The 13965-nt window shown below is 37.7% G+C and overlaps 1 protein-coding gene across 2 annotated transcripts in view; it reads left to right on the forward strand.

Moving 5' to 3' along the window:
• The window catches only part of LOC107059637 (uncharacterized), a 19838-nt gene that overhangs the window by 1385 nt on the left and 4488 nt on the right, over window positions 1-13965 (forward strand). The window contains exon 3 of one of the 2 annotated variants that reach the window (XR_001472789.1): window positions 13052-13156. The exons of the other annotated variant lie outside the window; for it this stretch is intronic. The gene's annotated coding sequence lies outside the window, so the exon portion shown is untranslated. Of the gene's footprint in view, window positions 1-13051; window positions 13157-13965 lie in introns of those variants that run through there. 2 annotated transcript variants of the gene reach the window in all.

The following is a 13965-nucleotide window of genomic DNA, read 5'->3' on the forward strand; positions in this document are numbered from 1 at the left end:
CCCAAAAATAATATTTTAAGTTTGTTTTTAAAAATATTTTCAACTACAAAATTTCATTTTTTTTCACCCCTACCCTCAACCCCACCCACCAAGCCCCCCACCCTCCAAAACAAATTTATGTTTGTTTTTATAAAATATTTTCAATTTCAAAAATTATTTTCTACTCTAGTAAAAATAAAAGATATTTCTCAAAAACATTTTTCATTCATAAATCAAACACAATATCTTTTCCGAAAAATATTTTTTACTCACCAATCAAACATGAGAAAATAAGTCAAAAATCTACTTATTTTTAAGGAAAACATTTTTCATGAAAAATATTTTCCTTTCATACCAAACACCCATAAAGATAACAATTCTCTTGTTCGAATACATTAGTACTCATTAATAGCCCTTATTAATAGCCCTCACTAACAGTATGTTTTTGTGCTTTACTCCTTGTTAGTCCAATTGTAACATCAGTACCTTTATGTTTTTCTAACTCGAACCTTGACTGAACTTTTGTTGGAGCTTCCTATAATGGGTTGTATTCTACTGAACTTGCATAAAGATGTTGTCATTGTATTGGTTCAATCCATTTGTCTTCTTCTTATGTGAGGAGTTCCACTTTTATCCAAGTTTAGAATTATTTTCCCTTCCATAGGAATGTCTTGAAAATGGCAAAATTGATAATCACCTGCAAAATCAAAAACTAGGTTAGCAAAATAATCAGCAAGAGTATTTCCTTCCCGAAAGGTATGTAGTACTCTTGCTGATAAAGATCTCCTCAAGCAATTTATGGTCACACTCCAAGAGATATCCCACACCCCATCCAAAATTTGTACTATGGCCATAGAATTTGTTTCGATGATGACATGTGATAAAAGATGCTCTTTACAAAAAATCTAACCTTCTCTAATAGCTCTAGCTTCAGCTACCAAATTAGAGGTATCTTGTATTTTGAAACCTTTAGCCACAACCAATGATCTAGAGTAATCTCTAATGCAAAAGGTTGCAGAGCTAGGTTCTGGATTGCCCCTAGATGCATCATCAGTATTACACTTCACCCAATTTGAAAGGGGTGGAATCCATCTCACAATATTAATGCTATAGGTATTTTTGTACCCCTGTAAATCAATAATGATATCAGGCCAATTATTTCTTCCAATATCCCTTATGAACCTGACTTTAATTACCTTCAAAACAATGTCATTAATCACCCAAATAACCTTACTTTCTAAGAATGAACCACCATGTCGAATAATGTTCCTTCGCTTCCATATGCACCACAAAATGGCAATAGGAACAACCTGAAAAGTTACTTGAGTTCTATAGCTACCTTTCGAGGACCACCACCTTCTAATTGTCTATTTCAGATTAAGCATAGAACCTAGGAGACCAACAACCCTGAAGTAATGATCCCAAACTCTGATAGAAACCTCTCCTGTAAGGAATAGGTGTTCAATAGTCTCCTCTACGGGAATAGAACAACACTTACAATTATGAGAAATAGTAGGATTCCAAAGATGCATTAAACCTGCTATTGGAACTTTACCATTCTAAATTCTCCAACCTAGAAAGGAGAATTTAAATGGTAACCCCTTAATCCATAATAGTTTTAAATCCTCATTCTTATCATATTTTTGTCTCAATAACTCCCAGGCAGTTTTGACACTAAACTTCCATGTACTAGACAGTCCACCAAGGTTTATCTCCATGTTCACTTGACTTCACAAAAAACATGTTAAACTTGATATGCTTCATAACATACACTGGTAAGGCATCTTGTAAAGCATCAAAATCCCAACCTTCTTCTATTAGAAACTCTCCAATGTATCTCATAGGGTGACAAGTGTGCATATCAGACTGGTGTAAGTGTAAGGGACCAAGATTGGTCCAGTTATCATACCACATATTAGAAGTACCCCCTCTGGATTCCCACCACAAGTGTTGTTCTAGGCATTCTCTATTCTCCAACATGTGTTTCCAAACCTGAGAGCCGCCTTTATATATTGTACCAAAGTACGAATTTGTTTCTTACAATATTTATTCCATAAGAAGTTAGACCACAAAGAATTTTGAGTTCTAAATATCCACCACAATTTAGCATGCATAGCCTGAGAAACATCAAACATAGATCTGAAACCTAGTCCTCCTTCTCTTGGCAAACAAACCTTAGCCCATTCAGCCCAGTGCTTACTTCTACCTGATTCCTTATTACTCCAAAAAAATTTAGCAAAGATCCTATATAGTTCCGTAATAACACATTTAGAGGGGGGGGGGGGCAATAGCAGAAAGAACATAAATAGGGACACTTTGAAGAACACTAGTAAGAAGAACTTCTTTACCACCAAATGAGAGCATCTTTCCTTTCCATACTTGAAGTTTCCCTCTTACTCTTTCAAATAATTTTGTGTAATGTTCTTTCCTTTTCCTTGAGTAAATGATTGGACAACCTAAATATTTAATAGGAAAAGAACCTTTACTCATTCATGTACATTGTTCCACCTGGAGTGAACTCCCAACAGCTACGTTCTAGTGCAAATAGTAAAAACTCTTATCTTTGTTCACCTTTTGACCAGATCATTTCTCACAGTCCTGCAAAACAATCATGATTTTCCCCAAAGAATATTCATGAGTTGAAGCAAAAATAATTGTATCATTTGCATAGGCCAAATGATTTAGATTAGCACTCCACTTAGGCATCCCGTGTCCTATGAATTGAGGATCATCAAATAAGGAATTAAGAGATCTAGAAAGAACCTTTGATGATAAAATAAATAGGGTTGGGGAGAGAGGATCTCCTATCTTTACTCCCCTAGTGGAGTGAAAAAACCCATAAGACTGACCATTTAGCAATACCAAGTAATAATTATTAGAAATCAGTCTCCAAACCATATCTACAAATCTGTCCGAAAACTCCATCTTCCTGAGAACTTTCATAAGAAAACTATGATACTTTATCATACGCTTTAGCCATGTCCAATTTTATGACAACATTAACAGGTTTTCCTCTTTTGGTGATGTATGTTACCAACTCCTGAGCCAAGAGGACATTTTCAATAATATTTCTCCATTTGATAAATCCAGACTGATTAGAAGATATTAGATTTGGAAGAATATTTTTCAATCTATTATGAATGATTCTAGACAAAATCTTATTTACAAAATTACTCAAACTAATAGGCCTTATATCTAAGAAAGTTTGAACATTGTCCATCTTAGGTATAAGGCCCAAATTAGTATGAGTTATAGACTTTGGAAAGTGTTACCAGCAAAGAACTCCTGCACCATCCTTATAATATCTAATCTTACTATATCCCAACATACTTGATAGAATCTACCTGTGAGACCATCTGGACCACTAGAACTATCACCATTAAGACTGAACACAACATTCTTAACCTCTACATCATCTGGAATGACCCCCCAAAGTAGTATTCTCTCCACCAGATATTAATTCTGCTATATGAGATAGTAGGGGAAATCGGTAGCATCCCTATCTTGTTTAAACTTATTCTGAAAATGCTCGACGTCTTCTGTTGCTATATCTTCTTCCTCCTCTAACCACGAACCTTGAGAATTTTGAATTTGTAACATCTCGCAATTTGAAATAGCTAGGAAGAAGCTTAGAACTGGAAATAGTCATTTTTGGAAATAATGAAAATCTGGAAATTTGTTTAAGTTAGGAAAAAAGTTGAGTTTTGGTCAACATCAAACGGCCATAACTCCTAGATCAGGGTGAATTAGGTGTACTTCCAGATATGGTTGAAAATCTCTTGGAATGATATTTCCAACGCCTCCGAGTTTGCGCGATTCTGAGTTCATATTGGTAAGTTATGCCCTTTGAAAGTTGGGTTGTTAGATTAAAGAAAGTCTAATCCGGATTTTTGAACGGTAGATTAATCTAGTCTTTTTCTTACCCAATTAATTTAATTCATTTTTGTGAATTAATTAAGTGTCAAATCAAAAGAAGATCAGTTTAGTCAATTGGAAAATACGCTAGGGCTTGGAGAAAAGAGAAAAGAAAGGAAAGGAGAAGAGGAAAAGCAAGAATTTGCCAAGAACGATCGGTTTTGGTTGTGGATTCGCCAAGGAATTGATCTTACAAGGTATGTGAGTCTTTCATAGCATTGGGTTCATTCACCCACGCGCCAAACATGTTTAGTTCAGCGAAATTCGTCCTAAAAAAGTTTGAAGGTTAATGTTCTTGACATGTATTCTTGAATTTGAATGGTGTTCTTGAATTGAGATGAATTAAGGAGTTTCTGAGATCTTTGAGTCAAATTATAGAGTTGTTTTGAGTTAGGTTCTTAGGTACATATGTTAGATATCGAAATCTAAAATGAATTTAAGAACAATAGTCGAGTTTAGGCGAATTGGGGCTGGAAAATGAAGAAGGAAGAGTCGAGCAGGATCTGGCGCGGACTTGCTCCCATAGTGAGCAAAAATTTGATCCGCGTCCCGGTCAGGATGCGGAGTCCTCTGTCTCAAAATTAAATTTCATGAGTAATTATTTAAAACATCTCCGCGTTGCAGACTTGTTCCAAGACAGTGATTTCGTGACTTTTCTCATGTTTAGCTATCAAAAATCATTCATAAACATCATGAGACCTTTCTTATCACAAATCAGAATTCTTGAATCCATAATTCAATTCAAGGAGAGGTAAGAGTCAATTCAAGTAAAGTTAAGAGTCAAGTCAATAGAAGTTCATCAAAGTTTTCAAAGGTCTTTTACAAATGCTCTAACTTTTTTTTAAGACTTAAAGTTCAAGTTGAGTTAAGCAAAGAGTTCAGATTTGAAGTTCATTTCTTCAAAAGTATATGGGGACTATGTATTCCCAAAGAGATTTTAAATGTTTTCACATTTAACTAAGAACGGAAACGGATATTTCCAAAGAGTATTTGAGCTAGTTTTCATAAAAGAGTATATGTTTTCATAATAAAGCAAGAGGGGAAACTTGATTTCCAAGGTAGTCTTTGAGCTAAGTTTTGAGCAAAAATCTCAAATCACAGAAGGAAGTATGTTTTTAAACATAAGAGCTTATATTATAATATATTTTGGGAGAAGTATTGAGCACCGATATGGGGGAGAGTTCAGACAACTCACAGCCCCCATAAACCATGTAGCCATCATGGGTAGAAAAGGGTCATACTTTTTAGATGATTCCTTTAGTGCTTTTTAACGTAGACTAGTGGATCCACTTATTAGTTCAGGTTCTATACTCATGGCAAGGTACAGGACGGCCCTGGCAGCGTGAGGCAAAACGTTGTATTATCACAATAGCTCTTACGTGATGGTTGTCGGTTAGAGAAACTCCCACAGAAGTTATTGTATTGTTATACACACAGTTTATTGTATTTTTACATACATTTCAGAATTATATGTATCCTTGCATACATACAGAATTGGCATCATGTTTTTGAAAGAACTTTTCTTTCAATTGCACTTGTTTTAAACTATTTTATATTGAAATGTGTTCAGTTATGTCGAGTTGAGTTGAGCCAGGTAAGTTCTTTAGATTCCTTTCAAGCATATGTATTTAGCATTCCAACTCGTATACCCGTACATTTAATTACTGATGCCAGTTTGCCTGCATCTTATTATGATGCAGACACACGTAACTAGGATCGGCATCCAGCGCATCGTTGATCCAGTGAGCATTCCAGAGTCAGTTGGTGAGCCTCATTGCATTCCGGAGGACTTCTTTTATTACTTTTAGTTATTTCATTAGTTCATTAGGATGCCGTGGGGTTTGTCCCGACATCCATCTCAGTTGTTTTAGAGGCTTCATAGACAGACAAATGTTAGTTCTTTAGTCTTTTCATTGTCATTATCTTATGTTGAGACTTAAGTTTTCCTTAATGGCCAGTTGAATGTTCCTTTGTAACATTCCAGTTTTTTTCCATAGATGTATATGTGTTGAGTTAAGTCTTTCGCTGAGTAAGTAAATCAGGCCAAGGGTTCGCTTGGGGCCAGCAATGATTCTCGAGTGCCAGCCACATCCAGGGTGTTGGCTCAGGGCGTGACAAACTTGGTATCAGAGCACAGAGTTCAAGGGTCCTAGGGAGTCTATGAAGCCGTGTCTGTAGAGTCCTAGTTATCGATGTGAAGCGTGCCACATCGATAATTAGGAGGCTGCAACATTTAGGAAAATTATCTCAATTCTTTCATACTCATTTCATGCGTTAGAGTTTGATCTCTAAAAGTTTCCTTCAAATTCGTGCTTGCGCGTGTTTTCAGATAATCATGCCTCCACGAAAAGCTGTCAGAAGTCGTCCACCTAGGAGGAAAATTGAGAAGCAAGAGTTACCGAATGCACCTAAAGTGAAACCGCACGGGGAAGTCACTAATGTTGAGTTCCTTGAAGCTATCTGAATGCTAAGTCAGGTTGTGACCAACCCGGTTGGGCAGCAAAGGGGAGCTCGACAAGAAGGGGCTGACACTTCAAGGATTCGTGAGTTCTTGAGGATGAACCCTCTAAGTTTCACGGGTTCGAGCACTACAGAGGATCCAGAGAATTTTGTTGAGGAACTGAAGAAGGTATTTGAGGTCATGCATGTTGCCGATACTGAGTGAGTTGAACTAGCTTCTTATCAACTTAAGAATGTTGCTAGGACCTGGTTTGATCAGTGGAAAGAGGGTAGAGCTGAGGATGCACCACCTGCAAGTTGGGATTGTTTTGAGGAGGCTTTCTTGGGACGTTTCTTTCCCCGAGAACTGAAGGAGGCTAAGGTACAAGAATTTCTTACCCTTAAACAGGAGTCGCTAAGTGTTCATGAGTATGGGTTGAAGTTCACCCAACTATCCCGTTATGCTCCGGAGATGGTTGCGGACATGAGGAGTAGAATGAGCTTGTTTGTTGCTGAGCTGTCTTGTCTATTGAGCAAGGAAGGTAGGGTTACAATGCTAATTGGGGACATGGATATATCGAGGTTAATGGTATATGTGCAGCAAGTTGAGGAAGAAAAGCTAAGGGATAGAGAAGAGTTTAAGAACAAGAGAGCAAAGACAGGGAATGAGTCCGGGCAGCAGAAGAGTAGTGTCAACCGGTCATCTTTCCAACATAAACAGAAGGGACATGCTCCATTATCTGCTAGTGTACCTGCACCTAAGAACAAAGGTGAGTACAATAATCAAAACTTCAGAGCTAAACCTGCTTATTCTCAGGGTAGCGTGGCACAAGGGGGTAGTAAGCCTCCTGCATGCGCCAAGTGTGGTAGGAACCACTCATGTACTTGTCGTGAGGGCTCCACTGGTTGTTTCAAGTGTGGTCAGAATGGGAATTTCATGCGAGAGTGTCCAAAGAACAAGCAGGGAAATGGTAATGGGGGCAATAGAACCCAATCTTCTTCAGTTGCTCCACCAGACAAAGTTGCACCTATAGGGGCAACTTCTGGTACTAGCGAAGAAACAAACCGCTTATATGCTATCAACAATCGCCAAGAGCAAGAGGATTCGCCAGATGTTGTCACTGGTATGATCCAAGTCTTTGACTTTGCTGTTTATGCCTTGCTAGACCCAGGAGCGAGTTTATCTTTTGTAACTCCATATGTTGCTATGAATTTTGATGTAATTCCTAAGCAACTTAGTGAACCATTCAGTGTTTCCACACCTCTTGGTAAGTCTATTCTAGCAGAGAAAGTCAATCGTGATTGTTCCATTTTCGTCAATTACGAGAGTACCATGGCTGATTTAATTGAGTTAGACATGGTATATTTTGATGTCATTCTTGGTATGGACTGGCTTCATTCCTGTTATGCCTCAGTTGATTGTAGAATACTCGAGTTGTCAAGTTTTAGTTTCCAAATGAGCCAGTCTTAGAGTGGAAAAGCAATTCAGCAGTGCCTAAGGGTCATTTCATTTCGTACCTTAAGGCAAGGAAGTTGGTTTCTAAGGGGTGTGTCTATCACTTAGTCCGAGTTAATGACTCTAGTGTTCAGATACCTCTTATTCAGTCAGTTTCAGTAGTAAGAGAGTTTCCAGAAGTCTTTCTTGATGCTCTTCCCGGAGTCCCTTCTGAAAGAGAGATAGACTTCAGTATAGATCTTCTTCCAAATAATCATCCGATATCTATTCCTCCATATAGAATGGCACCAACAAAGTTGAAAAAGCTTAAACAGCAGTTAAAGGATCTCTTAGATAAGGGCTTTATTCGACCAAGTGTCTCACCCTGGGGCGCTCCGGTCTTATTTGTGCAAAAAAAAGATGGTTCCCTTAGGATGTGTATAGATTACCGTCAGTTGAACAAGGTTACCATCAAGAACAAGTATCCTCTTCCCAAGAATTGATGATTTATTCGATCAACTTCAGGGTGCTTCTGTTTTTCTAAGATTGACCTCAGATTTGGCTACCATCAGTTGAAAGTAAGGGAGTGTGATATGCCCAAGACAGCATTCAGGACCCGTTATGGTCATTATTATTTTCTGGTCATGTCGTTCGGTTTGACTAATGCACCTGTAGTGTTCATGGACCTTATGAATAAAGTTTACAAGCCTTATTTAGATATGTTTGTTATCGTCTTCATTGATGACATACTAATCTATTCAAGGAATGAAGAAGATCATGCTAGTCATCTCATAATAGTTCTTCAGACTTTTAAAGATAAGGAGTTATATGCTAAGTTCTCTAAATGTGAGTTTTGGCTTGAGTCTGTGGCGTTCTTACACCACATTGTGTCTAGAGAGGGAATTAAGGTTGATACTCAAAAAATTGAGGCAGTCAGAATTGGCCTAGACCCACATCTCCAACTGATATTAGGAGTTTCTTGGGTTTGGCTAGCTATTATAGGAGGTTTGTAGAGAGGTTCTCGTCCATTTCGTCTCCTTTGACCAAATTGACTCAGAAGACAGTTAAGTTTCAATGGTTTGAAGCTTCTGAGAAAAGCTTTCAGGAATTGAAAAAAGAGGTTAACTACTGCTCCAGTATTGACCTTACCAGAAGGTACGCAAGGTTTTGTGGTGTATTGTGATGCATCTAGAGTTGGTTTGGGTTGTGTGTTAATGCAGAATGACAAAGTAATAGCTTATGCCTCCAGACAGTTGAAAGTTAATGAGAAGAACTACCCAACCCATGACTTAGAATTGACTGTTGTAGTATTTGCTTTGAAAATATGGTGTCATTATCTTTATGGTGTTCATGTTGATGTGTTCACCGATCACAAGAGCCTTCAGTCAGTATGTTTTTACTCATAAAGAGCTCAATCTCAGACAGAGGGGGTGGTTAGAGTTACTCAAGGATTATGACATGAGTATTCTTTACCACCTAGGTAAGGCTAATGTTGTTGATGATGCCTTAAGCAGGTTGTCTATGGATAGTACCGCCCATGTTGAAGAAGAAAAGAGAGAGCTAGCATATGTGCATAGACTTGCACGCTTGGGAGTCAGACTTATGGATTCCATAGAAGAAGTAGTAGTGATGAATGGGGATGAATCATCATTAGTGTCAGAAGTAAAAGGCAAGAAAGACCAAGACCCTATTTTGCTTGAATTGAAGGCAAATGTTCATAAGCAAAAATTATTAGCTTTTGAACAAGGGGGAGATGGTGTACTGAGATATCAAGGTAGATTGTGTGTACCAATGGTGGATGGACTCGAAGAGAGGATCATGGAGGAAGCTCATAGCTCCAAATATTCCATTCATACGGGTTTCACAAAGATGTATCGTGATTTCAAGGAGATGTATTGGTGGAATAGTATGAAGAAGGGCATTACAGAATTTGTTGTTAAGTGTCCAAATTGCCAACAAGTTAAAGTAGAACATCAAAGGCTCGGTGGTTTGGCTCAGAATATAGAACTTCCGGAATGGAAGTGGGAGATGATTAATATGGACTTCATCACATGTTTATCAAGGTCTCGCAGGCAGCATGATTCTATTTGGGTGATTGTCGATAGAATGACAAAATCAGTCCACTTTTTGCTGGTAAAGACCACCCATTCAGCAGAGGATTATGCCAGGTTATATATTCATGAGGTGGTAAGACTTCATGGAGTCCCTATTTCGATTATATCAAATAGGGGCGCTCAATTTACTACACAATTCTGGAAGTCTTTTCAAAAAGGCTTGGGTTCAAAAGTGAACTTAAGTACTGCCTTTCATCCTTAGACAGATGGGCAAGCAGAGCGCACTATTCAGACATTAGAAGATATGTTGAGGGCCTGTGTGATTGATTTCAAAGGTAATTGGGATGATCACCTACCCCTTATTGAATTTGCATACAATAATAGTTACCACTCTAGCATCCAGATGACTCCATATGAAGCTCTTTATGGGACAAGATGCAGATCTCCTATTAGATGGTTTGAAGTTTGTGAAGCAGGGTTGATAGGACCAGATCTAGTTCATCAAGTTATGGAAAAGGTGAAAGTGATCCAAGAGAGGTTGAAGATGGCACAGAGTCGTCAAAAATTCTACACTGATGTTAGGAGAACGGCGTTAGAGTTCAAAGTTGATGATTGGGTATACTTGAAAGTTTCACCCATGAAGGGTGTGATGAGGTTTGGTAAGAAGGGGAAGCTTAGTCCCCAGTATATTGGACCTTATCGAATAGCCAAGAGGATTGGCAATGTAGCTTATGAGTTGGAGCTACCACAAGAGTTAGCAGTGGTTCATCCGGTATTTCATGTCTCTATGTTGAAGAAGTGCATGGGCGATCCTTTATTGATCATACCAACTGAAAATATTAAGATCAAGGATAGCTTATCTTATGAGGTGATTCTTGTTCAGATTCTAGATCGCCAAGTTCGTAAGTTAAGGACAAAAGAGGTAGCATCAGTCAAAGTCCTTTGGAGGAACCAATTTGTTGAAGAAGCTACTTGGGAAGCTGAAGAGGATATGAAGAAGATATATCCACATCTCTATGAGTTCGGAGAAAATGCAGACCAAGGTACTAATTCTCTTCTTAGTACCCTTTAAATTATGAGTGAACATGTTGTGTGTTTGCATTTGTTAGTTGGGTGTTTGAACTTGATGTGACCACCCTTAGCCTAGTAAGAATAATCTCATTCGAGGATGAATGTTCCCAAGGGGGAGATATTGTAACATCTCACAATTTGAAATAGCTAGGAAGAAGCTTAGAACTAGAAATAGTCATTTTTGGAAATAATGAAAATCTGGAAATTTGTTTAAGCTAGGAAAAAAGTTAAGTTTTGATCAACTTCAAACGTCCATAACTCCTAGATCAGGGTGAATTATGTGTACTTCCATATATGGTTGGAAATCACTTGGAATGGTCTTTCTAACGCCGCTGAGTTTGCGCGATTTTGAGTTCGTATGGGTAAGTTAGGCCCTTTGGAAGTTGGGTTGTTAGATTAAGGAAAGTCTAATCCGGATTTTTGAAAGGTAGATTAATCTAGTCTTTTCCTTATCCAATTAATTTAATTCATTTTAGTGAATTAATTAAGGGTCAAATCAGAAGGATTTCAGCTTAGTCAATTGGAAAATACGCTGGGGCTTGAAGAAAAGAGAAAATAAAGGAAATGAGAATAGGAAAAGCAAGAATTTGCCAAGAACGATCGGTTTTGGTTGTGGATTCGCCAAGGAATTGATCTTACAAGGTATGTGAGTCTTTCATAGTGTTGGGTTCATTCACCCACGCGCCAAACATGTTTAGTTCAGCGAAATTCGTCCTAAAAAAGTTTGAAAGTTGATGTTCTTGACATGTATTCTTGAATTTGAATGTTGTTCTTGAATTGAGATGAATTGAAGAGTTTCTGAGATCTTTGAGTCGAATTATAGAGTTGTTTTGAGTTAGGTTCTTAGGTACATATGTTGGGTATCAGAATCTAAAATGAATTTGAGAACAATAGTCGAGTTTAGGCGAATTGGGGCTGGAAAATGAAGAAGGAAAAGGCGAGCATGTGGCACGCAAGTCCGCGTCGCGAACTTGATCCCCCAGTGAGCAAAATGTTGCTCCACGTCGCAGTCAGGACACGGACTTCTCTGTCTCAAAATTAAATTTCGTAAGTAATTATTTAAAACATCTCCGCGTCGTGGACTTGTTCCAAGACGGTGATTTCGTGACTTTTCTCATGATGTTTAGCTATCAAAAATCATTCCTAAACATCATGAGACCTTTCCTATCACAAGTCATAATCCTTGAATCCATAATTCAATTCAAGGAGAGGTAAGAGTCAATTCAAGTAAAGTTAAGAGTCAAGTCAATAGAAGTTCATCAAAGTTTTCAAAGGTCTTTTACAAGCGCTCTAACTTTGTTTTAAGACTTAAAGTTCAAGTTGAGTTAAGCAAAGAGTTCAGATTTGAAGTTCATTTCTTCAAAAGTATATGGGGACTATGTATTCCCAAATAGATTTTAAATGTTTTCAAATTTAACTAAGAACGGAAACTGATATTTTCAAAGAACTTTGAGCTAGTTTTCAGAAAAGAGTATATGTTTTCATAATAAAGCAAGAGGGGAAACTTGATTTCCAAGGTAGCCTTTGAGCTAAGTTTTGAGCACAAATCTCAAATCACAGAAGGGAGTATGTTTTTAAACATAAGAGCTAATATTATATTATATTTTGGGAGTAGTATTGAGCACTTATATGGGAGAGAGTTTAGACAACTCACAGCCCCCATATACCATGTAGCCATCATGGGTAGAAAAGCGTCATACTTTTTAGATGATTCCTTTAGTGCTTTTTAGCATAGACTAGTGGATTAGTAGTTCAGGTTCTATACTTATGGCAAGGTATGGGACGGCCCTGGAAGCGTGAGGCAAAACGTTGTATCATCACAATAGCTCTTACGTGATGGTTGTCAGTTAGAGAAACTCCCACAGAAGTTATTGTATTCTTATATACACAGTTTATTGTATTTTTACATACATTTCAGAATTATATGTATCCTTGCATACACACAGAGTTGACATCATGTTTTTAAAACAGTTTTTCTTTATATTGCACTTGTTTTAAACTGTTTTATATTGAAATGAGTTTAGTTATGTTGAGTTGAGTTGAGCCAGGTAAGTTCTTCAGATTCCTTTGAAGCATATGCTGTATTTAGCATTCCAACTCGCATACCCGTACATTCAATGTACTGATGCCAGTTGGCCTGCATCTTATTATAATGCAGACACACATAACTAGGATCGGCATCCAGCGCATCGTTGATCGAATGAGCATTCCAGAGCATTCCGGAGGTCTCCTTTTATTGCTTTCATTTATTTCATTAGTTCATTATGATGTTGTGGGGTTTGTCCCGACATCCATCTCAGTTTTTTTAAAGGCTTCATAGACAGTCAGATGTTAGTTCTTTAGTCTTTTCATTGTCATTATCTTATGTTGAGACTTAAGTTTACCTTAATGGCCAGTTGAATATTTCCTTTATAACATTCCAGTTTTTTTTTCATAGATGTATCTGTGTTGAGTTAAGTCTTCCGCTGGGTAAGTAAGCCAGGCCAAGGGTTCGCTTGGGGCCAGCAATAGTTCTCAAGTGCCAGGCACGTCCAGAGTGTACGCTCGGGGCGTGACAGAATTCTAGCCACATTCATTTTTTGTCTCCTCCCTTTAACTAGACTATGAAAGAATCTGGTGTTCCTATCCCCACTTTCAAACCATTCATACTCTGCTTTTTGTTGCCAAAACATTTCTTCAAAATAAAGATATTTATTATATTCATCTTTGGCTCTCTGCATAATATTTCTATTCTCACATGTGGGACATTCTTCAAATAGCTTCTCCTTAATTCTTGCTATCTCTTCTCTAATGATGAGTTGCTGAAAAATGTTTCCAAAGGTTTCCTTACTTCATATGTAAAGTACATGTTTAACCTTCTTAATCTTTCTCTTAAAATCTAAAAAAGGATTAGAAGAGGTAGTAAAATCCAAATTCAACCTAACCACATCTTTGAATGTTATTGTAACGACCCGGAAAATGATAGAGTGAAACTAGAGCCTCACATGTGAGTTTGGAGTCGAGAACTTAATGAAATGATTATATTTGAATTTGACCCAAAAAGTTCTTAAAAATGTGCTTCGGAAGTTACCG

Source organism: Solanum tuberosum, unplaced genomic scaffold (assembly GCF_000226075.1).
Source record: "Solanum tuberosum cultivar DM 1-3 516 R44 unplaced genomic scaffold, SolTub_3.0 scf00030, whole genome shotgun sequence".
Classification (NCBI taxonomy): domain Eukaryota; kingdom Viridiplantae; phylum Streptophyta; class Magnoliopsida; order Solanales; family Solanaceae; genus Solanum; species Solanum tuberosum.